At 39.8% G+C, this 24642-nt stretch overlaps 1 long non-coding RNA gene across 1 annotated transcript; it reads left to right on the top strand.

Moving 5' to 3' along the window:
- Nucleotides 1–2210: 2210 nt before the first annotated feature.
- LOC131382475 (uncharacterized) lies at nucleotides 2211–12325 on the top strand. Its single transcript, XR_009211977.1, has 4 exons — nucleotides 2211–2261; nucleotides 4444–4507; nucleotides 5011–5088; nucleotides 12210–12325. It is a non-coding gene; the product is annotated as an uncharacterized LOC131382475 (long non-coding RNA).
- Nucleotides 12326–24642: the final 12317 nt, after the last annotated feature.

Below are 24642 nucleotides of genomic sequence, written 5' to 3'. Positions count from 1 at the left end.
TACTTAAGCGTTTTTCTACCACAAAAAGGTAACTACATGAGATGATAGGTGTATTAATTAGCTTGATTGTGATAATCATTACACAGTGTGTATATACATCAAATCTCCACATGCACACCTTAGATACGTAAAATTTTTATGTGTCAGTTATACCTCTATAAGGCTGAGGGGAAAAAGAAGGAATAGTACCATATCAAGTACTCGGTAGTGATCTTTGTTGCTGAAAGTTTAGATACCTAGCAGCAACAGTAGGTAGATCAGCCATGGTGAGACGGAGTTGATATTGTTGGACCCAAGCTTCAGGGTTGCTTGGAACACAGCAGGAACCTGCTTCAGAGTCTTGTTTGTTCTTGGCCCAAGTCAAAATTAAGTTTTCCAGATTATTCCAACAGTTTGTTGAAGGAGCATTCCCAAGTGTTTTCTCTATTTTGCCTCCAAAATGGCCTGTAAAGGAAGGTGTGACGAATAGAAACTTGTCCTTTACCTTGGAAGGGATGTCTCAGCATATTCCAACATGATGGTGCCTAAAAACTTTATTAAAGTGTATGGCTGCTGAATCTTTGTAGTGTTTTTCTTCCTCCATTTAGATTACATGTCTTAATAAGATGTCCAGAATAATTGCCATTTCTTGCTCCTAAGGTCCAAATAGCATGATGTCACCCACTTAGTGACCCCAAGTGAAGTTCTTTGCAACATTCAGGTGGCCCAGAACCCTTTGCACTATCACGGCAGAGATTTAGAGAATTGACATAGTGCTTGGACAAGGCCATGAGTGTATACTGTTAGCCATCCCGTGTGTGTTTCTTGTCCTTCTGAATGATAGAGAGCAAAATGGAAGCAGATCAATAGCCACTAACCACACAAGCAGCAGTGTTAATCTGCTATAGTAAAGATGTCACATCGAATACAGAAGATGTTATTGAAGTTACTACTTGGAGAAGTTTGTAGTAGTTCAAGGTCATATGCTCTGATTCACCTGACTTTCTAGGGGGCAGAATGGTGAATTATATCGGGTTATAATGAAATCCAGCACCCCTATATCCTTTAAATTTCTGAGGGTGATGCTAAACTCTGCCATGTCACTCCTGGGATGCAATGTTGCTTTTGATTTATAGTCTTGGCGGTGGGGTGAGAATGTAGTTTCAGGGGCTTCTACTTGCCATTCCATAGCTCTTACTCTATAAGTCAATGAACTAATATGAAGGTTCTGTAAAATCCTAATATGTCTGTTCCAATTATACATTCAGAGACTGGGAAAATGGTCTCTGTGTCAATCTGTAGACCAGAGGACACATGCGTCCAGCTAGGACTCCATTAATTACTTGACCCTCATATACTTCTGCTCTACCAAGAAGTCTGTGAAGATGCTTTTGTTCTCTAGGTATCTGCATCAATTCAGACCCTATATCTAACAGTCCTCATAATAGCTATGTATTCCCATTTCCAGAGCATGATGCCCTAGTGTATAGCCAAAGACCTTTTCGGGAATAGCTAGAGGAATCACTACTGTACACACTTGTCCTGGTGTTGCAGTGTCCTTCTTCATATGGACCTGGCCTCTCTTTCAGTCAAGGGGCATATTCTATAGTGGGTTTGAAAACTACCTGAGGTTTGGAAACTGGGCAAGGAATCCTGACTTTCTATTGGAGTAGCTGACCACATTCTTCCGCTCATCTACTCTTGGTTTTTCTTTTGATTTTATATATATTGAGCAATATCCTTGATGGCTACACATCTATCTTATCCCTTAGAACATTTTATTCTTTTTTTTTTAAATGAGCTATTCAATTTATATGAATTTTTAGATTAGGCAAAACTAATTATTGGTGAACTAAATCAGAACAATGATTGCCTCTGTGGCTGGGGACTTATTGGGGCATAAGGCATCCTTTGGGGGTGATCAAAATGAGCTTTCTTCTTTTTTGTTTTTAAATTGGCAAATTAAAATTACATATATTTATGGTGTACAATGTGATGTTTTGGAATATGAATGGGTTGTAAAATGGCTAAATCAAGCTAATTAATAAATGCATTGCCTCGCATACCATTTATTTGCGGGGAAAACACTTAACATCTACTCTGTTAGCAATTTTCAAATATATCATACATTGTTATTAACTATAGTTATCTTATTGTACAATAGATATCTTGAACTTGTTCTCCTGACTGGCTGAAATTTTATATTCTTTGCCCAACATCTCCTCAATCCTCAGCCCTCTCCATGCTAGTTCCTGATAATCACCATTCTACTCTCTGCTTCTGTGAGTTCAACTTTTAAAAATTCCACATACAAGTGTTTCGTGTGATATTTGTGTTTCTTTCTTTCTGGCTTATTTCACTTAACATAATGTCTTCCAGGTTGATCCATGTTGTGGCAAATTTCTTTCTTTTTCAAGGCTGAATAATATTCCAGTTTGTGTGTCTGTGTGTATATGTGTGTGTGCAGGTGTATACATACCATATTTTCCTTTTTAAAGTTTTATTTCATTTTCAATTGACACATAATTATACGTATTATTTATGGAGTACAATAAGATGTTTTGATACATGCATACGTTGTGAAATGTTCAAATCAGGGTAAGTAGCATATCCATCACCTTACATATCTATCTTTTTTTGTTGTGAGAACATTCACAATCCTCTCTTCTAGCTATTTTGAAATATCCAATACATTATTGTTAACTATAGTCACTCTGTTGTGCAATAGAACACCAGAACTTATTCCTCGTATCTAGCTGTAACATTATACCTATTGACCAACATTCCCCATCCCCAGTCTTCCTCACTACCCTCCCGGCCTCTGGAAACCATTATTCAACTTCTATGAGATCAACTTTTTTAGATCTCATACTTTTTTAGTATTGTCTTTTTTAGTATTTGTCTTTCTGTCCCTGGCTTATTTCACCTAACATAATCCTCTGGGTTTTTCCATGTTGTCCCAAATGACAGGATTTTATTCTTTTTTATGGCAGAATAGTATTCCACTGTGCATATGCATACACCACATTTTCTTTATCTATTCATCTGTTGGTGGACACTTAGCTTGATTGCATATCTTGGTTATTGTTATTAGTGCTGCAATCAACATGGGAGTGCAGATTAGCTCTTCCACATACTGATTTCATTGCCTTTGGGTATATTCCCAGTAGCGAGATTGCTGGATCATATGGTAGCTCTATTTTTAATTTTTTGAGAAACCTGTGTACTGTTTTTCATAATGGCTGTACTAATTTACATTCCCACAAACAATGTAAAAGGGTTCCCTTTTTTCCATATCCTCACCAACACTTATCTTTCATCTTTTTTTTTTTTTGCAGTTGCAAGATTTAGTAGAGTGAAAACAGAGCTCTCATACAAAGGGAGGGGACCCAAAAGGGGTTGCTGCTCCCTGCTCGAATGCCTGGGTTTATATCCCAATCATTGTCCCTCCCCTTGTGCTCTCAGGTGATAGATGATTGGCTATTTCTTTACCTCCTGTTTTACCCTAATTAGCATTTTCGTGAGCTCTCTTTACTACCTGATTGGTCGGGTATGAGCTAAGTTGCAAGCCCTGTGTTTAAAGATGGATGTGGTCACCTTCCCAGCTAGGCTTAGGGATTTAGTCAGCCTAGGAAATCCAGCTAGTCCTGTCTCTCAGTCCCCCTTCTCAACAGGAAAACCCAAGTGCTATTAGGGAGATTGGCCAACGACCGCTCTTAACTGCTTCCTGCTGAATTGCGGCGTAGTAGGAGTCGTGCAGTTGAGATTTCCTCAGGAGGGATGCCTTCGATGTCATTAACATCGGACCATGGGCTAGCAGGCCAGTCCAGGGGTCCGTGGTAGATCTTAGTCATGGACTGCATCTAGGGCTCCATTTGAAGAATGATTTGTAGTTTTACATCTTCGATTCTGGAAGAGACAAACTTAACAAGGCGGTTAAAGACACAGGGATAGAAATGTATGGCCTGCAGTGCAAGGGATTATTTCTTTGGCACACTTCTCAGGCCCTGACTATCTGCTTGATAGTTTTGAAAAGGCCTGGTCCAGTAAATAATAATTTGGCCATCTGATGGGTGCTATCAATGCCTAAGTGGAAGGTTTGGTGAAGGGTTTTAAGTAATTTCCATTGGTTAGCTGAGGGCAAAAGTATTTTTCCTTCTTTTGTGGCTAGCCAACCTGAGGGGAGAAAACTATGTCCTCATGGGGTTCCCCATTCTATTTCTCCTGTTGCGTACTGGGGCTTGGTTTCCCAGAGGGGATTACCCCATACTAGGGGTCTTTCTATAAGCAGTTCTAATGGAGGATCCTGCATTGTGGCTTTTTCGGCTTCAATATCCACTTGGTGGTTCCCTTCTATTTCCCTTTCCTTTCCTTTCTGATGACCCCAGCAGTGTAAGACTGCCACCTCTTTAGGTTTCTGTAGAGCCAATAATAATCTCCTAATGGCTTCCTGATGTTTGATAGGTGTTCCCTCGGAAGTTAGGAATTCCTTTTCTCTCCATATTGCTGCATGGGCATAGAGGACTAGGTAAGCATACTTAGAGTCTGTATATATATATTTACCCTTTTTCCTTCTCCTAATTCTAGTGCCCGAATAAGGGCTATTAGTTCTGGCAGCTGAGCGCTAGTTCCTGGAGTGGGGATTACTTTCAAGTATTCCATTATCACTGACCACTGCATACCCCAGTTTTCAAAGTCCTTTTTCTACAAAGGAACTTCCATCCGTATACAAGTTGAGGGCAGGATCAGTCAAGGAACCTCTAGACGGTCCCCTCGAGTGGCATAGCTTTGAGCAATCACCTGTCAACCGTTATGTTCTATCTTTTCTTCATTGTCTGGAAGAAATGTGACTGGGTTAAGAGTTGCACAAGTGTGCAGTCACAGCACTAGCCCTTCAAGTAATAGAGCCTGATATTTAAGCAAATTGTTGTCTGACAGCCACAAGTCTCCTTTAGCAGTGAGTATGTCGTTTTACATCATGAGATGTCCACACAGTAAGATCTCTTCCCTGTATTATTTTAACTGCTTCAGATACTAAGACCGCTACTGCCGCCACTACCTGTAAACAATGAGGCCAGCCCTTTGCCACTACATCATTTCCTTACTCAGGTATGCCAGGGGTTGCAAGCTGGTCCCTCGGACCTGTGTAAGGACTCCTAGAGCTATTCCTGTTTTTTCTGTGACATATAAAGAAAAAGTCTTGCCCTGTTGGCAAGCTTAACACTGAGGCTTGGTTTAGGGCCTTCTTTAGGACCTGAAAAGCCGTTTCTCCTTCAGGTGTCCATCTTACTAAATGGGTATTGGCTTTCTGAGTTTTCTTAATTAGTGTATGTAATGGCCTGGCTATTTCGCTGTACCTGGGAATCCATATTTGGCAGAAGCCTGTTATGCCAAGGAGCACTCTTAGTTGCTTTTGGGTTTTAGGATGAGGATAAGCCAATATAGACTGGATACATTCCTCACTGAGGGCCCTGGCGCCTTTGGATAGTTTTAGCCCTAAGTATTTAACCTGCTGTGAGCAGAGCTGAGCCTTTAGTTTGGAAAACTTATAGCCACAGGTGGCAAGGAAATTTAAGAGTGCTTGGGTGGCTTGATGGCACAAGGTTTCTGAACGGGCGGCTAAAAGTAAATCATCCACGTACCGAAGGACAAGAGTGTCCAGGTGTGAGAACTGGCTCAAGTCTTGGGCTAATGCCTGGCCAAATAGATGGGGGCTAATGCCTGGCCAAATAGATGGGGGCTATCCCTGAACCCTTGGGGTAAAACACTCCAGGTGAGTTGAGATATTGAGTTCAAAGGATCTTCAAAGGCAAGCAAGAATTGAGAGTCAGGATGCACAGTGATGCAGAAAAATGCATCCTTAAGGTCCAGGACTGTAAACCACCCTGTTTCCTCTGGTATTTGGGAGAGCAGAATATAAGGGTTAAGTATAGCTGGCTATAGAGGGACAACGGCCTCATTGATAATCCTGAGATCTTGCACTAACCTCCACTGTCCGTTGGGTTTCTGTACTCCTAAAATTGGAGTATTGCAGGGGCTATTGCATGGTTTTACTAGGCTTTTAGGTCCTTAACAATCTTTTGGAGTCCTTGCTGGGCCTCGGGTCTAAGGGGGTACTGCCTTTGGTAGGGAAAGGAGGCGGAATCCTTTAGTTTAACTTGAGGAGGACCAGCATTCTTTGCTCATCCATATTGTCCTTCTGTTGCCCAGACTTCAGGATTAATTCCTTCCTCAAGCAGGGGACAACAAATGGGTGTTCATTCTCCTATGTTCAGGTGTATACTGGCCCCTGCTTTTGCTAGAATGTAGGGAGTGGGGCTTTCAGGCATAATTAGAAAAGCATGTGAGAAGAGTAAAGTTCCCCAGTCACAACTTAGTGGCTGGGAGAAGTATCTAGTGACTGGCTGTCCTAGGACCCCTCGGATAGTGACAGATCTGGAGGATAGTTGTCTGGGACAGGAGAATAAGACTGAGAAATCCATGCCAGTGTCCAAGAGGCAGTTAACCTCCTGGGCCTCAATGGTCAAGCATACCCAGGGATGTATGACGGTGATGGCATGGGCTGGCACTTGCCCCAGGCACCCTTAGTCATGCTGCTGGATCATCTGGTTAGTGGCTTCTGACTCAGAGGACCTTCGTCCCCTGGGGCAGTGGGCCTTCCAGTGATTCCCTTGACATAAGGGGCATGGAAGAGGGGGTGGCTTATTTTTATTTGGACAATCTTTTTTAAAGCATCCTTGTAGACCACACTGGAAGCAAGCCCTATTAGGCATTTGATTTGCCCAGCTTTTCCCTTTTCTAGAGCCTCCAAAGTCTGCTTGCCTGAGGGCCATGACTAAAGCGGTGTTCTTTTTTTTTTTATCCCATTTGTCCCGTTCTGCCTGCTCCTCCTGATCTCTATTATAAAAAGCCAAGGTTGCCAAGTTCAATAGGGTTTCTAAGTTTTGCTCTGGGCCTAAGGCAGACTTTTGAAGTTTTTTTCTAATGTCTGCAGCTGACTGAGTGATAAACTTATCCTTTAAGATAAGTTGGCCTTCAATAGTCAGGTGACAGGGAGGTTTGCTTCCTCAATGCCTCCCTTAGTCTCTCCAGAAAGGCAGTAGGATTTTCTTCCTTTCTCTGTGTTATAGTGGACATCATTGAATAATTCATAGGCTTTTTCCTAGTTTCCCTTAGTCCTTCTAGCACGCAAGTTAGCAAATGTCTGCGGCACCAATCTCCATGTTCTGATTCTGTGTCCCACTCGGGGTCTACACTGAGAACTGCCTGCTGGCCTGTGGGGAATTGTTCTTTCCTCTGTTGTCATCCTATCATTGACCTGACTGAGATACCAGAGATCACCAAACTCTTGGGCTGCAGTTATGGTGGCACTTCTCTCATTTGGGGTTAGTGTCTGATCCAGCAGTAACATTATATCTCTCCATGTCAGATCAAAGGATTGTCATACCCTTGCAAAACATCAATATAGCCATCAGGGTTATCTGATAATTTACCTAGGTCTATTTTAATTTGCTTCAAATCTGAGAGAGAAAAAGTACATGCACTCTGGCTGGGCTGAATTCTCTTCCTCCCATCGCTTGGAGGGGGCATAATTGGGGAATATTGGCACTTTTTGGTTCATTGTTTACCCCTTCGTCTATCTTCTTTTGGACCATTTATTTGTTGGGAAAGGAGTCAGGAGGACGCCGGGGTAGGGAGGTAGACTCTGAGGGTTTCCTGTAGGGCATAAATCACACTTTTTACATAATTGTGAGTTGTCTCTTAATGAAAAGAAAGTTTGTACATATGGCACTTCACTCCATTTGCCTTCTTTTCTACAAAAGAGGTCTAGCTGTAAGATGGCATTATAATTTATACTTTCCTCAGGAGGCAAGATTTCTCCCCCTTGAAGAGGATATCTTGGCCAGGCGGTACTGCAGAAGAATATAAGTCATTTCTTTCTTAGTGTCTGCGGGTCAAATTGGTCCCAATTCTCCAGAATACATCTTAGGGGCATTTTTGCCTTGGGGGAAAAGTTTCCCATCTCTTTGGAGGTCCCTTCGTGGTCACCAAAAAGTTACTGGAGGTTCTTGTTCTTAGAGCTCCCAAGATGGTGGCAGGCTGCCTCCAAGATGGCAGTAATCCTCTTGTTCTCTGACCTGGGGTTCTTGGCCTCACAGATTCCAGGGAACGGAATCTTGGGCCATGTGGTGAGTGTTATAGCTCTATTAGAAGCCATGGGTTATGGAAGAGAACCGTAGAACCCAGCAACTACTGTTCAGTTCAATTAGAATGAACCGGGCACTTAGCCATGCAGGAACAATGGCAAGCTTTTAGCCAGATTGGGAGCGGCAATGGGCGTCTTGCTGGATCATAAGCACAGTGGACACCCTGCCAGATCCGGAGGGGTGGAAGTCAGTGGTGGGTCTGCAACAGTGGCAAACAGCAGTGGTGGATGGTGAGCAAAAGCTCAGCTCGGGCCATAACAAACACGGACCAGAAGAGTGTGCAGTTGCAAGGTTTAATAGAGTGAAAACAGAGCTCCCATACAAAGGGAGGGGACCCAAAGGGTGTTGCCCTATCTTTCATCTTTTTGATAACAGCCATTCTAAGAAATGTGAGGTGATATCTTATTAGGATTTCAATGTGATGATGATTAGTGATATTGAGTTTTTAAAAAATATATCTATTGGCCATGTGTATGACTTTTTTATGAGAAATGACTGTTCAGGTCCTTTATCTATTTTTAAATTGGATTATTTGTTTTCTTAGTATTGAGTTGTTTGAGGTGTTTCTTAGCATCTATTGTTTGAGTTCCTTGTATATTTTGCAAATTAACCCCTTACCAAATGTATGGTGTGCAAATATTTTCTTCCATTCTGTAGGTTGTCTCTCCACACTGTTGATATTTTCTTTGCTGTGCAGAAGCTTCTCGGTTTGATGTAATCTCATTGATCTATTTTTGCTTTTGTTGCCCCTGCTTTTATAGCCAAAAGATCATTGCCCAGACCAATGTCATGGAGCTTTTGTCTTCTGGTATCTTCTAGTAGTTTTACAGTTTCAGGCCATATGTTTAAGTCCTTAGTCCACTTTGAATTGATGTTTTGTATATGGTGTGAGATAAGGGTCTAATTTAATTCTTGTGCATGTAGGTATCCATATTTCCCAACACCATTTACTGAAGAGACAGTTCACTTTTCATTGTGTTTTCTTGGCATCTTTGTCCAAAATCAATTGAGAGTAAATGTGTGAATCTATTTCTGGGCTTTCCATTCTGTTCCATTGGTCTAAGTGTCTGTTTTTATGCCAGTACCATGATGTTTAGATTATTATAGCTTTGTAGTATATCTTGAAGTCAGGTAGTATGATGCCTCCAGCTTTGTTCTTTTTGATCAGGATTGCTTTGGATATTTGGAGTCTTTCATGGTTCCATATGAATTTTAGGACTGTTTTTTGCTATTTCTCTCAAAAATATCATTGGAATTTTGATAGGAATTTCACTGAATCTGTAATTCACTCTGGGTAGTATGGACATTTTAACTATATTAATTCTTCTAATCCAGGAACGTGAGATATCTTTCCATTTATTTGTGTCTCCTTCAATTTTTTTCATCACTGTTTCATAGTTTTCAGTGTACAGATCTTTCACCTCCTTGGCTAAATTTACTACTATTTTATTTTTTGATGCTACTGTAGATGGGATTGTCTTTTTAATTTCTTTTTCAGATGGCTCATTGTTAATGTGTAGAAACACTACTAATTTTTGTATATTGATTTTGTATCCTGCAATTTACTGAAACTTTCTTTAGTTCAACAGCTTTTTCTTGGTGGTGTCTTTAGGATTTTTGGTGTATAAGATTATGTTGCCTGCAAACAGAGACAATTTTTTTCTGATTTGGATGCCTTTTATTTCTTTCTCTTGCCTAATTGCTCTGGCTAGGACTTTTAATTATCCCACAGAGTTTCTGGCAGTCAGAAATCTGAGGGTGGTTTTGCTGGTTCACTGTTGGTGGTAACATGCTACTGTGTGGCCTCTGGAATCCTATCATCCACATGACTACTAGGGACCCTAGTTCTGACACAGCATCTCTTATCATCAACTCTGGTCTACAGAGGAGAGCCACCACTCACCTCAATGACACTGGTGTCCTCTACTAGCAATTTCCTTATTGCCTTGATGCATAGAGTCCTCTATACTCTTTCAAGAATCATTATTTAGCTGATAAGTTTCCAGTTTCACATAGTAGACCCTGTTTAGCGTGTACACTTTGGTGGGCCTTTCAATCCCTTCCTCCACTCTGCCTGGCAACTCTGGCACCTCCACTTGATTTAATAGGGGCCATTGCTCTTAAAATCTCCCGAAGTCCATCCCAGCTAGAACAAAAAATATTGGCTTGATAGTTTATTTTCATTTCCACCCATATATTTCACTAAACTTTCTTCTGGCTTAGGATTCAGCTGGAGTGATGTGTGATCCTGAGCTCTGATTGGTGTTCCAATTTTTCCCATAAAATTGAGGTTAATACAAAGTGCATGAGATCATTATAATCAGCTCAGTAAAAAGAACTGTGGGCACAAGAAGAGGTCAGAGAGTGCACAGAAGAGGAACAGACCCGGGAACAAATAGCTTAAACTTACAAAAGAGCTAGCATGAAGTCCTATTTTTCAGGAAGAGGTGTCTATATAAGGCCAATGTGAGGTTCGTTTTTAGGCAATTTATTAATGTTAATTGAGAGCTTTTTCTTTGTTTCAAATATTATAGCCTTATTTTTCCTGTCTGAACTCAATAAACAGCTAGTAAAATTAGCCAACATGGACAAAAATTAACACGGAAAAGGCATGTGGTCATAAAACAGATTAACTATTCAGCATTGAAACTGTTTTTATTTCTATCTTCTGCCAGAAAATTAGCAGCAATTAAAACTATAATTTTTTTTTGTTATTTCCATATAGGCCTGAGAGGTTAAAATAGAAAGTTAAATAACATGAGTGACATACCAAATGACCCAGCAAGTGTTTGACTGAGATAAGTTTTAACACTTCTGCTACAAAATTGAAAAACTGTCACTTCCTTGTTAGAGCTGAAAATAGTCAGCTCTTACAAATTGTTCTTCCTGATGCAAATCCATATTAAGCTTTGTATTATTAACACGAATCAGTCAAAACAATTCCAAATGGGACTTAGGGAGAATTGTGTAATAAATAATACTAGATTTTTGATAAAGCATTTAATCCAGTTTAAATGAGTGCTTTACCCAAAAAGAGCTGACTTGAGGTTTTTTCCTTTCCTTCTATAAATTCAAGGCATATATACAAATTCAATTTAATAAATATGTATTATGCAGCTGTTAGGTAAAAATTCAGTGACTAGGTGCTCCCAGAACTACAAATGTGAAGAAGATGTAGTGAATACTATGTAAATTACAATGTAATTGTGGTAATGAATATGAAAAATGTATAATTTATTACAATGGAAGGCAGCATAAACTGACTATTCAGTGAAGGGGTGGATTACTTTTAATGTGATGAAAAAGGAATTTATAAAAGAAATGATATTTGGGGTAGGCTTAGAAGTCTGTGCAGCATTTCAGAAGTTGGTGATGGCCCTTTAGGGTGATCTTCCTGGGGAAGGGTCTTTCTTTCATGAAACGGGTCATGGAGAACTGAAAGCTCATGGTGTGTTCAGAGAACAGCTAGTAGAGGAGAGGAGGAAAGAAGAGAAGGAAGGAAGAAGATCAAGCTGAAATGGTACTATGGAGACTCTTAATGCTCCATTAAGCCAAATGGTTTGGACTTCATCTGTAAGTAATAGGGAGCCAATGAAGAGTGTGGGACAGGAGAGTAATTCAATTCAGTATGTATTTTGAATTGATGGCTATGATAGTGACTAAGGAGAATTAAAAAGTAGAGGCAGTTAGACTAGTTCGGTGGCTGTAGAAATAGTCTAGGTGGGAGATGAGGTCACATTTCAAAGGGCCTTGAAGAAATGGGCACCTGTGGCGAAGATATTGTGTTGTCTCCCAATGTCTGTTTGTTCCTTCTTGCTTTACTTATAACCCCCTTACCTTTCACTGGGTGCATCTCCATTTGGAATAAAGATTAATCCCTGCCTCCTTTGCAGTTAGATGGGGTCATGTGTCTAAGGTCTGGCTAGCAGACATAAATGGAAGCAGTCTGTGCAACTTCTGCAGAATGACCCTAACGGAAGGGATTCACTTTTCTTTATCTTTTCTCCTTTCTGATGATTGGAGGATGGCCATAGTGGCTACAACTGGAGCAGACATTTGGGCCATGAGGTGAGTTCAAGATGGAAGCCAAGCACAACCTAGAAGGACCCTGACTCCCTGACACCGTGGTTTACCATACAGGACCTGGACTGATTCCCTCTGGAACTTTATCTGAGAGAAATAAACTTCTGTCTTGCTTAAGCCATTGTTATGGTGTCTTCCTGTCATTTGTAGCTGATCGTAATCCTAATTTTTACATTATCCATCCATAAGCTGTGAAGAGCCACAAAAAGTTTTATGCTGGGGAATGAAATGATGAATATCATCTATTGCAAGAGATTCTGTGCTCACCATGTCTTGAAAGAACTGCAGAGATGCAATGCTTCAGGCAACAACACACCTTAGGAGACCACTGCAGCCACTTGGTTTGAGAGGGGACCTGGACTGAAATATGGCAGCGGGAATGGGCTATCATTCCCTGAAAATGCCCACAGCCCTTTCACAACTCCCACGTTTTTGCTCTTACTATTCCTTCTGATTAGAAAGATCTCACCTTCAAGACCTACCTAGTCCTGAAATGATCTTCGGCATTCTCACAGAGTTTTGTTTTCCTACAAAAGTTTGTCCACTCATTTCTTTGTTCATGTTATTAATGCTCTCTCAATCACACATATAAATCTGATGGTGTCTTTCCTGGTTAAACTCCCTGGGCAGACAAAGCACTCCAAGAACTAACCATCACGGAGCACTTACTGTGCACCGGGCAGATTGTTACGCCCTTTATACGCACTATCTTATTGAAACCTCTAAACATCTCTATGAGGGGAGTAGCTTCTTTCCAAGAACCCTGGACTTCCCTCAAAAGCACCACTCTCTCCTGGTTATCCTGCACAGGCACGGGGATATGTTGTTGTTGATAGTGTTGTTTCTGCCCTTGGTGCCTCTCAAGTGGCCATTGGGAAGGTGGCTGCCCCTAGAGCTAGAGGCTTCCAAAAGGGAGTCGTTAACACCTATTGTCTTCAGATTTCTGTATTAGCCACAATTCTCAACAACAACAAATAAACTCTATGTCTTTTATATATTTAAATCACTGATCCAACTTAACAGATATTTACTGAATACCAATTCTGAAATTTACATTCTACAATTTATTTTGGTGAAGGAAATGAAAAAAACACAGTTTTATTTTATTTTTCTATAGATTAGCCAGTTGTTCTAATGCCATTTACTGAAAAAATAATAGTACTTATTTCCCTCTCTGGTTTGAAATACTATATTAATCATTTATTTTAAACTAATTTTGCATATGTGTGTTTCTATAGGGATTTTATAAACTCAAAGTATTCCTGGGAATATAACCTTGTAATTGTGTGGAGTTTTTAAAACTCTTTTTTTTTTTTTTTTTTTTTTTTTTTTTTTTTTTTTTTTTTTTTTTTAGACAAGGTCTCACTGTGTCACTGAGGCTGGAGTGCAGTAGTGCAAATTATAGCTCACTGTAACCTTGAACTCCTGGGCTCAAGCAATCCTCCCAGCTCCCTGCCACAACCTCCCAAGTAGCTAGGACTACCAGTGTAGGCCATCATGCTAGGCTAATTTTTAATTTTTTTAATTTTTTTTTTTTAAGAAACAGGGTCTTACTATAATGCCCAAACTGGTCTTGAACTCCCGGCCTCAAGCAGTCCTCCCACCTTGGCCTCCCAAAGTGCTGAGATTACATGCATGAGTCACCATGTCTGACCCTAACTATTTATTTTGGAATAATTATAGACGCACACGAATTTGCACAAATAGCTCAGAGTCCTGTGTTCCCTTCCTCGCAATGGTGACATCTTATATAACTACAATATCAAAACTAGGAAATTGATATTGGCAAATTACTGTTAAATAAGATACAGCTATTCAATTTTTCACCATTTAAAAAAACATTCATTCACTATTACAGATGTGTGAATAGTTCTATGCAATTTTATTCCAATATATAGATTCATGTAACCACCACCACAATCAAGAAACAGAATGATTCCATTACCTATTTCTTCATATTTGCACCTGGCCTTCACATTCTTCCACCTCTTCACCCACTTCTCTGTGTACTGGCAACCACTAACCTGTCTCCATTTCTATCCTTTTGTCATTTCGAGAATGCTTTATAAGTAGAATCATTACTGTACATAATTTTTTGAGAGTGACATTTTCCACTGAGCATGTTGCCCTTGAAGCCCGTCTAGATTGTTGCATGTATCAATAGTTCATGCTTTTTGGCTAGGCGTGGTGGCTCATGCCTGTAATTCCAGCATTTTGGGAGGCTGAGGCGGGCAGATCACTTGAGGCCAGGAGTTCAAGACCAGCCTAGGCAACAAGAGGAAACCCCATCTCTACTAAAAATACAAGAAATTAGCCAGGTGTGGTGGCTTGCACCTGTGGTCCCAGCTACTTGTGAGGCTGATGCAGAAGAATCACTTGAACCCAGGAGTCAAAGGTTGCGGTGAGCTGAGCTTGTGCCACTGCACTCCAGCCTGGGTGATAGAACAAGACCCCGTCTCCAAAAAAAAAAAAAAAAAAAAAAAAAAAAAAGTTCATGTTTTTTGCATTAGTAAGTAGCTTACTGTTGCATGGATTTGGCAGTTCATTCAACCATTCAGCCATTCAAGGACATTTGGGTTGTTTGCAATATTTTGCTATTTATAAATAAAATGGCTATGAACATTGGTGTACAGATTTTTGTGTAAGTTTTCATTTCTCTGGGATAAATTCCTAAGATTGCAACTGCCAGGTTATATGGTAAGTGCATGCTTTGTTTCATAAGAAATTGCCAAATTATTTTCCAGAGTAGCTATACCAGCAATGTACGGAAATATTGTTTCTCTGCATTCTTAGCAGCACTTAATATTATCACTACCTTTTTTTTTTAATGTGGTGTCTTGTTCTGTCACCCAGGCTGGAGTCAGTGGCGCAATCTTGGCTCACTGCAACCTCTGCCTCCCGAGTTCAAGTGGTTCTCCTGCCTCAGCCTCTCGAGTAGCTGGGGCTACAGGCATGTGCCACCATGCTCAGCTAATTTTTTTTTGTATTTTTAGTAGAGACGGGGTTTCACCGTGTTAGCCAGGATGGTCTCAATCTCCTGACCTCGTGATCCACCTGCCTAGGCCCCCCAAAGTGCTGGGATTACAGGCATGAGCCACCGCGCCTGGCTACATTATCACTACTTTAAAAAATTGTGATAAAATTCATACATCATAAAATTGACCCTTTTGTGATAAAATTCACACACCACAAAATTGACCCTTTTAAAGTGTGTAATTCAGATGTTTTTAGTATACGCACAAAGCTGTGCAGCTATGACTACTATCTAATTCCAGAATATTGTAATCATCCCACACACACACACACAAAAACGTATCCATAGGCAGTCATCCCCCATTCCCTGTCCCTCCTCTCATCCCCTAGCAACCACCAGTAGACTTTCTGTCTCTATAGATTTGCCTATTCTGGACATTTCATGTAAATGGAATTATAATGTGTGACCTTTTCTGTTAATGCTATTTTTAATTTTAGTTGTTCTAATAGGTGTGTAGTGATATCTGATTGTGGTTTTAATTTGTATTTCCTTAATGACTAATAGTGTTGAACATCTTTTCATGTGCTTATATGCCATCACTATTTCCTTTTTAGTGCAATATTTGTGCAATATATATATATGGGTGTGATGACATGCACCTGCAGTCCCAGGTACTCAGAGGCTGAGACAGGAGGATTGCTTGAGCCCAGAAGGTCGAGGTTGTAGTGAGCCATGATTGCACCACTGCATTCCAGCCTGGGCAACAGAGTGAGATCCTGTCTCAAAAAAGAGAGAAGGAAAGAAAGAAAGCAAGCAAGCAAGGAAGGAAGGAAGGAAGGGAGGAAAGAAGGAAGGAAGGAAAGGGAGAGAGGAAGGAAAGAAGGAAGGAAGGAAGGAAAGATGGAAGGAAGGAAAGAAAGGGAGAGAGGAAGGGAGGGAGGCAGGAAGGGAGGGAGGGAGAAAGGAAGGAGGGAAGGAAGGAAGGAAGGAAGGAAGGAAGGAAGGAAGGAAGGGACAGCTGAAAACCATCTGTAAAAAGCAGCATGCATATCTGGTAGCTTTAGATCTGGTTTATTGTGGTAACCATGCCCCAGAAGAGTTTCAACAACTGTAATTACTGGAAAATACTATCTGGCTAGATCTCAGTAGAAAACAAATCTTCCCCAGGTGGAATTTTGACAAAAATCTATTAAATGTACACAGATGAGGGCAGAGTGAAGAAAAGCAAGAAGGAAAATTGGGGCATCGGAAGAAGCAACAGTAGGAAGTCTTTCCCTCCCACAGCCCCGTGCAGCCTGGAGCCAAAAGGAGCTGTGGTGTGCAGGGGCCCTGCTGGTGCCAGAACCTTGGTGTCACCTGGAAAGGGTAGAGAAATACCCTGACCCAGCCTCATTCTGCCTTCTGATCTCCTGCCAAAGCCTCCCGAGGCTCCAAGCAGCAGAGAGAATGGCCGAAAATGGATCTAGGAAGACAGAAAATAGCTGGTGAGAGGGATACCTAATTCAGCCAAACCTCTTGCTGTTTAACCGAAAGAACCTGAAACAGTTATGACAATAAATAAACTGATGTAGGGTTTATATTTTCTGTGAAATTTGCTCTTTTTCACTGAAGCTAAAGCATATTCATCATTTTGACAAATACCATTACTTTTCATTTTTTTTCTCAAATGGAACATTGCCCTATACATTATTTTCATAATAAAGAATGACTCCACTTTCAATAAAAGTGATGTATGGAAATCTGCCATGTTCTCATTCATAAATTTCTCACTATTACTCATAAATTTTCCGAATGTTAGTCAACTTCTCTAAGTGTTCTGGGTCACAATAACTCATAGTTAGGTACTGAAAATACAATTCAACTATTCTAAAGGTGAAAGTGTACAATGGACTAGTACGACATTCATGTAATAATGTAAGAAAGCCATCAGCTCAACATAGTCAAAGCCCTAACTGCACTTAGCTCAAAAAGTTGGTGGTTAAAACTCATGAAGTCAATACTATAACAAAACACTCTCCAAGTACACTCTTGTTCTTAATAATAAGTTTAAAAGCCTGGACATGGTGGCTCGCACCTGTAATCCCAGCAGTTTGGGAGGCCGAGTGGGTGGATCGCTTGAGCTCAGGAGTTCGAGACCAGCCTGGGCAACATGGTAAAAACCCCTCTCTACAAAAAAAAAAAAAAAAATACAAAAATACAATAATTATCCACGTATGGTGGCATGTGCCTGTAGTCCCAGCTACTCAGGAGACTGGGGTGGGACGATCACTTGAGCCTGGGAGGCAGAGATTGCAGTGAGCTGAGATTGCACCACTGCACTCCAGCCTGGGTGACAGAGCAATACCTGTCTCTCAAAATAATAATAATAATAAAGTTAAAATGTACAGCATAGATCTCCGGCTATTTCTTTGGAGCTTCACCCTCCCTTTCCTCCTTCCTTCCTTCTTTCCTTCCTTCCTTCCTCCCTCCCTTCTTTCCTTCCTTCCTTCTTTCCTTCTTTCCCTCCCCTCCCTTCTCTCCCTTCCTTTCTTCTTTCCTTCTTTCCCTCCCCTCCCCTCTCTCTCTTCCTTCCTTTCTTCTTTCTCTCCACTTTCAAGCACTTTCATGTACATTCCCATTTAATCCTGAACAGAGGCATTATTTCCATAATGCAGATAATGAAACTGAGGCCCAGAAAGTTTGAATGACTTGCCCACTCTCTCCAGCTTAGAAAGGTATGACCCATTAATTGAAAGCAGGTTACCTGCTTCCAACCCCTCCATACTTCAATAAAATACTTTATTATCTCTTAAAAAGGCCATTTACCTGCCCGCTCACTGGGTAACCTATACATAGTTTCCATGACCTAGCTGCCCTAACAATCCATCTTCTGACTTCACTCCTATGAAGGCCCTGGCTTGCTAGGGGGGATGTGTGAGCAGCCATTTTTATTTTTAAAAACTTTTTGCAAACTTACTGGCTCCACAGTGGTGTAAAAAAAAAAAAAAAATCAAAACAACAAAACAACAAAAAAAAACTCATGTGGGAGTGGTGACCTCTAAAAGCCACCCTTCAGGTCAAGAGATAAATTGGCTATAGGGACAGAAATTACAAATGCACCTGAAACATGCGTAACAAACTCCCAAATCAACTCAAAAGAGGAGACCTGCTCAAAGTCTGTGTTTGTCTGTTTAATCTTCCTCAACGAGCATTGGAGAGTGCAGGGTAGAGTGCGAGGTTTTCTCCAACACATATTTGCAAGAACATCTACTCTAACTTGCCACTTTCCCTCCATTCACAATGATAATAACAATAGTATTTATTGGGTTCTTACTACCTGACAAGTGCTCTTCTCAAATCTCTCCACAGTAAGCTCATTTAACCGTCATATGGACCCTGTGAGGCGGGTGCCCTCATCTTGATTTTATAAATAAAGAAACAGACAGAGGCAAGTAAGGTAACTTGGCCCAGGTCACCCAGCTAGCATTGGCAGAGCCAGGCTCAGGGCCCTCAGGGCCTAGGCAGTCTAACCCAGCCCCTGCGTTTTACCGCCCTCCAGCCAAGGTCTTCTTCAGGTCCTGCGTGAATGTGCTCCCATTAATCTGTGAACCTCTTGCAGAGTAGTAACAGTTTGTCCCAGGAGACTGCCCAGTACTGTGCACACTCAGCAAAGTTTATTGAATAGCTCGATAATAATGAATGGAGGAAGGAAGGAACAAAGGAAGGAAAGAAAAGGAAAGGAAAGGAAAAAGAACGGATATAAAAACACGTGTTCTGAGAGGTCAGGAAAAAAAAGATTGTTTTAGGGTGGGTGGGGGTAGGAAGAAAAGATTACAACAAGGAGCTGTGAGTAATGGTAGAATTTTAGTCAGCACAGATGAAGAAAAGGAAATTTCAAGAAGAAAATTATGTACACAAAGTCAGAGAAACTGGAAAGCCTGGAGATATATCCAGGGAACAGTAAGTGGCCCAGTTAGTCGTGGCTTAGTCTTGGGCTACATGAAGGGACACAGGGAGATAAGTCTGTTCAGGTCAGTTGATTTGAGATTGCTGAATACTTCAAATGGTAGGATGAAGAAAATATTGGATAAAAAAAGTGGAAGCTCCTGGAGGAGTTTGAAGGAAGAGATGGGAGGATGACAATCTCAGGATTGTGCATTAGGAAAATTAAAATGGCACTAACACGTGGGAATTGTACAGCAGGGGCTGTCGATCTACAGTGAATGGATCCCTTGGGTCCATCGATGAGTGTTAGGGAGTCTGTGAATCCCTGAGGTGTACACAGAACTTTGTCTGTATCTGTATATGTGCAAGTTTCTACTGAGAATATCAATAGCCTCTCATGACTCCCAAAAACTGTGACCTGCCTCTATCAAAAGGACTATCCCAAGGCAGGAGTCCAAAAAGAGGCCAACATTCCACATGTATGAATACTTTAACATTATAAATCAAGCTAAGAAACTGTTAAATATGTTCTTCATTCTACCTTGGCAAATATAACCTCACAATGATGAAACTGAGAAATACGTGACTACAAATGGGAAAATATTTTTAAATGACTAAATTTAATTATTACTGAGCATATGTTGAGTGTTGATGGACCATCAATGTTTGATGAATAAGAAAAAATATATACAATTCATACATTATGGCCCATTTATTCCTCATAACTTGTTTTTCTCACATTCATTCAACAAAATATTATACTGTTACAGTAAGATTTCACATAGTTTTATTCTGTTGACATAACAATCTAAAGAATTAAAAAATAAACACTAATGATATTCAAAACTCACTTTGAATTTACTTTTGAAAAAATACAAATTCTAATAAATGTAAAAGACTCAAAATATCAAATAATATGTTAACATTATCTATTAAAATTAAAAGAATTACAATAACAATAAGAAACCACTACACACCTGTAAGAATGGCTAAAATCCAAAGTACTGATGACACCAAATGCTGGCAAGGATGTGGAACAACAGGAACTCTCACTCATTGCTGATGGAAATGAAAGATGGTACAGCCATTTTGGACAATGGTTTGGCAGTTTCTTACAAAATGAAACATACTGTTACTATATGATCCTTGGTATTTACCCAAATGAGTTGAAAACTTATGTCCACACAAACACCTGCACACAGATTTTTTGGCAAATTTACTCATAATTGCTAAAACTTGGAAGCAACCAAGATGTCCTTCAGTAGGTGAATGGATAAACAAACTGTGGAACAGCCATATAATGGAATATTATTCCATGAGAAAAATAGTTCAGCTATCAAGCCACAAAAAAATATGGGGGAACCTTAAATACATATTGTTAAGTGAAGGATGTCAGTTTTAAAATCTATGCACTATATGATTCTGACTATATGACATTCGGGAAAAGACAAAATTATGGGTACAGTAACCCACAGGGAATATTTTAGGACAGTGAAACTATTCTGTATCATACTGTATGAGTGGATTACACATTTCTATAATATACTAATCATTATACATTTGTCAAAACCCAATTGGAGAAAAATCACACACACACATATACAAACCCAATAGAATGTACAACACAAAGAGTGAGCCTCAATGTAAACTATGGGTTTTAGTTAATAAGAATGTACCAATATGGCTCATCAATTGTAAAAAATGTACCACATTAAAACAAGATGTGACTAAAAGGGGAAACGAATGTAAAGACTTAAATGTTATCTTTTGCTTCATTAGCCATTTGAGAAAATAAAATCTATTCTATTCACTAATATGTTATATCATAAAATAATAATACTTATAAAATGTCTTTTCATATTAAAAAAGATTAAGACACAAAAATTTTCTTATTTACCCCTTTGTGTAGTTGGGAGAAGATGAGGGGGTATGTGGGAATTCTCTGTACTTTCTGCTTAATTGTTCTTATAAATAAAAAACTGACCCCCCCAAAAGTCTGTCAATTAAAACAAAGGCAGAATACAAATTATAACTAATGAACATAAACACTTAAAATAAAAATTATTTAAATAGATCAGGATTTCATTAATTTATTAATTCATATATTTTGAAGCTATTATTAGATGCATAAGCTTTTAGAATTGTTATCTCTTTCTGATTAATTTACCACTTTATCCTTATGAAATGACCTTTTTTACCTCTAGTAATACTTCTAATTTGCTTTCAAATATACTTTGTCTGATATTAATATAGCCACTCTAGCTTCTTTTTAATTCATGTTAGCATGCTGTATCTTTTCTCATAACTTCACTTGTGTCTTTATATTTAATGAGTACCTTTTCTGTAAGCAGTATATAGTTGCATTTTTCTTTTTTGTGCAGTCTGACCATCTCTGCCTTTTAATTGGAGTGTTTAGACTACTTATATTTAATGTGAATATTTATGTGTTAGGCTGAAATCTAACATCTTGCTATTTGTTTTCTGTTTGTTTCATCTGTTCTTTGTTCCCCTTTTCCTCTTTTTCTGCGTTTTTTGGATCAATTATTTGAATAATTCCATGTATTCTTCTCTTTCAGATGACTATAAATGCAAAATAGAGCTTGCTTTGATATCTGATGGCAGGATGACATTATGCTACCACCCTTCTGTGGACATTCCATATGAACACACCAAACCTATCCCTCTAAACAGATCCTGTGCATAATAACTAAGAAACACATGACCAGGTGCTCAGAACCAGATTAGAAGAATATGAGCACCTTGAGCAAGGACCCAGATAGACCAGCTTAGCAAAACGTTTGTTACTACTAAGCACTGTTGGTATCCTCGTGGACAGTATCACAGTGTCATAAAAAACTGAATCCTCCAAAAGACAGATGATTTCGAGGTTCCTGGGAATCAAAGAGAAATGTTATCCTTTGCTTCTTTTGCCATTTGTGAAAATGCAATCTGTTATATTCATTAATATGATATATCATAAAAATAATAATTATAAAATCCTTTTCATATTAAAAAAGATTAAGATACAAAAGTTTTCTTATCTTTTTCTGTAGCTTTATTTCTTCCTTACCCTGCGTATTAGTCTATTCTCACACTGCTATAAATACCCAAGACTGGGTAATTTATGAAAGAAAGAGGTTTAATTGACTCACAGTTCACCATGGCTGGGGAGGCCATGTCAATTTTAAACTTACAATCACGGCAAAAGGAGAAGCAGGCACGTTCTTCACAAGGCAGCTGGAGGGAGTGAGTGTGAGAGTGCAGTACCATTTATAAAACCACGAGATCTCGTGAGAATTCACTATCACAAGAACAGCATGGAGGAAACCGCCCCCATAATCCACTCACTTCCCTCCCTAGACACATGGGGATTACAATTCAAGATGAGATTTGGGTGGAGACACAGCCTAATCATAACACCTTGTGTCAGTTCTGGATGGAGATCTTCTATTAGTGCCTCCTTCATGTAAGTTTCTTTCTTTTTCTTTCTTTCTTTCTCTCTCTCTCTCTTTCTCTCTCTCTCTTTCTTTGTTTCTTCTTTCTTTTTTTCTTTTCTTTTCTTTTACAGGGTCTCAGTCTGTCACTCAGGCTGGAGTGTAGTGGCATGATCACAGCTCACTGCAACCTCTGCCTCCTGGGCTCAAGAGATCCTCCTACCTTAGCCTCACAAGTAGCTGGAACTACAATAGGGCACCACCACCACACCTGACTAATTTTTGTATTTTTTTGTAGATACCATGTGGCCCAAGCTGGTCTTGAACTCCTGGGCTCAAGAAATCTGCCTGCCTCGGCCTCCCAAAGTGCTAGAATTACAGGCGTTAGCCACCGCAACCAACCAGTTTTTTCTTTTTTAATGCCGTATGAAACAGAAGTGTATCTTACAAACAAAGGTGTCTCATATTAAAGGAAATATAATTTTAATATTTCCATGTTACAGATTAGGAAACTGAGGCACAGAGAGGTTAGTTAGCCAAATTCAAACAACCAAAAATTTGTGGTGCAGTATTGCAGATTGGGTTGTCTAGAAGAATTTGCGGAGACAGAGTTTGGGATGTAAGATGTTTCTTAGGCATCAACTCCCATGAAAGGAAGATATTGGAGGAAGAACTGGGCAGAGGAAGAAGCCAAACTGGGATGGAGGCCTGACAAAGCCTCAATCAACCTGGCCAGGAGCTCTGTAGCATACTGTGCTCATCAGAGTATCCTGCATAGAGCTGAGATGGCCCCAACTTTATCCCTAGCACAGGACACAAGCTGCTGGGGGAAGGTGTAACCTCAGAGGAAGCAGCTCTCTGTAGCCAAGTCAGGCCCAGAGTGCTCTGACAGTTGGATGTGCCTTCTAACTTCATTTCTAGCGGTTGCACATCAGATCCTTCCTGAGAGGGAAAAACACAAGCAGACTCAGGCAGTCTGGTTCCAGAACCAGTGCTTCTGACTACGAGGATGTTCTGCCTTCCTGACAGATGCATTGGGATCAAACCATGGTTGGCCTGGAATTCAGACATTCAATCCAGTCTTTTCTCTATACCCATGTTTTTCCACATGGCACAACCAAAACTACCTGCCCAGTGTTTCGAACTATCATTGATGTTTGCAGGGGGTCCAATTGTTCTACAAAATTGAATTTGGATGGTAAGCTAAAAAATTATAATTCAGGATTATCTGCATACTCCGCTTTATAAGTATGCAGTCTCACCATTTACATCTGGTCGACACATGTGTGGCAACAAATCAAAGCCTGGCTCCAAGTAAAGCTCAGGTGATGTCTTGGTGATCTGCAGCACTGGAGGCAAATGATAGGACAGCTGAGTCATCATACAGCCTTTAGTAGCACAAGCATGCCTAATGTGAAACACCTGTACCTCCTGAGTTACTACCACATTCCTGTTTCAAAGGAGATGCATCATACCCAATATTTAAATTCATTAGGACTAAATATGATCATAAATATTGAATAAAAACGTTTTCATTAAATTACATTCATATTTTGGCATTTTATTTTAGTGAGCATTTTAGATTAATGACTTATTAATGAACCATGGATTGACGATTCAGGACAAATGTATAGTTTAAAAGAGAAAATCAGAACAAGGATAATGAGAGATCTTCAAATGCATGTCTATTAAATTCAAAATAAATGGTATTCAAAATATTTGAATATTTTCATATTCAAATATATTCAAAATAAAGAGAATCACATAGCTAACAAGTGAAATACAAAGCACCCAAATGACCTTTTCTACTTTTAGAATAAACTTTCGTGGTTTTGTTTCATCAAAACAATGTTAAATCAATACTGTTTTATTATTATTATTATTTTGAGATCGGTCTCATTCTGCGGCTCCGGCTGGAGTCCGGTGGTGAATTATGGCTTACCACAGCCTTGACCTCAGGTGATCCTCCCACCTCAGCCTCCCAAGTAGCTCGGACTACAGGCTTGCACCATCACACCTGGCTAATTTTTTTTTTTTTTTT

Source organism: Hylobates moloch, unplaced genomic scaffold (genome assembly GCF_009828535.3).
Source record: "Hylobates moloch isolate HMO894 unplaced genomic scaffold, HMol_V3 SCAFFOLD_26, whole genome shotgun sequence".
NCBI lineage: Eukaryota > Metazoa > Chordata > Mammalia > Primates > Hylobatidae > Hylobates > Hylobates moloch.
The sequence above is the reverse complement of the archived record's forward strand: the minus strand, read 5'-3'. Positions and strand labels throughout refer to the sequence as shown.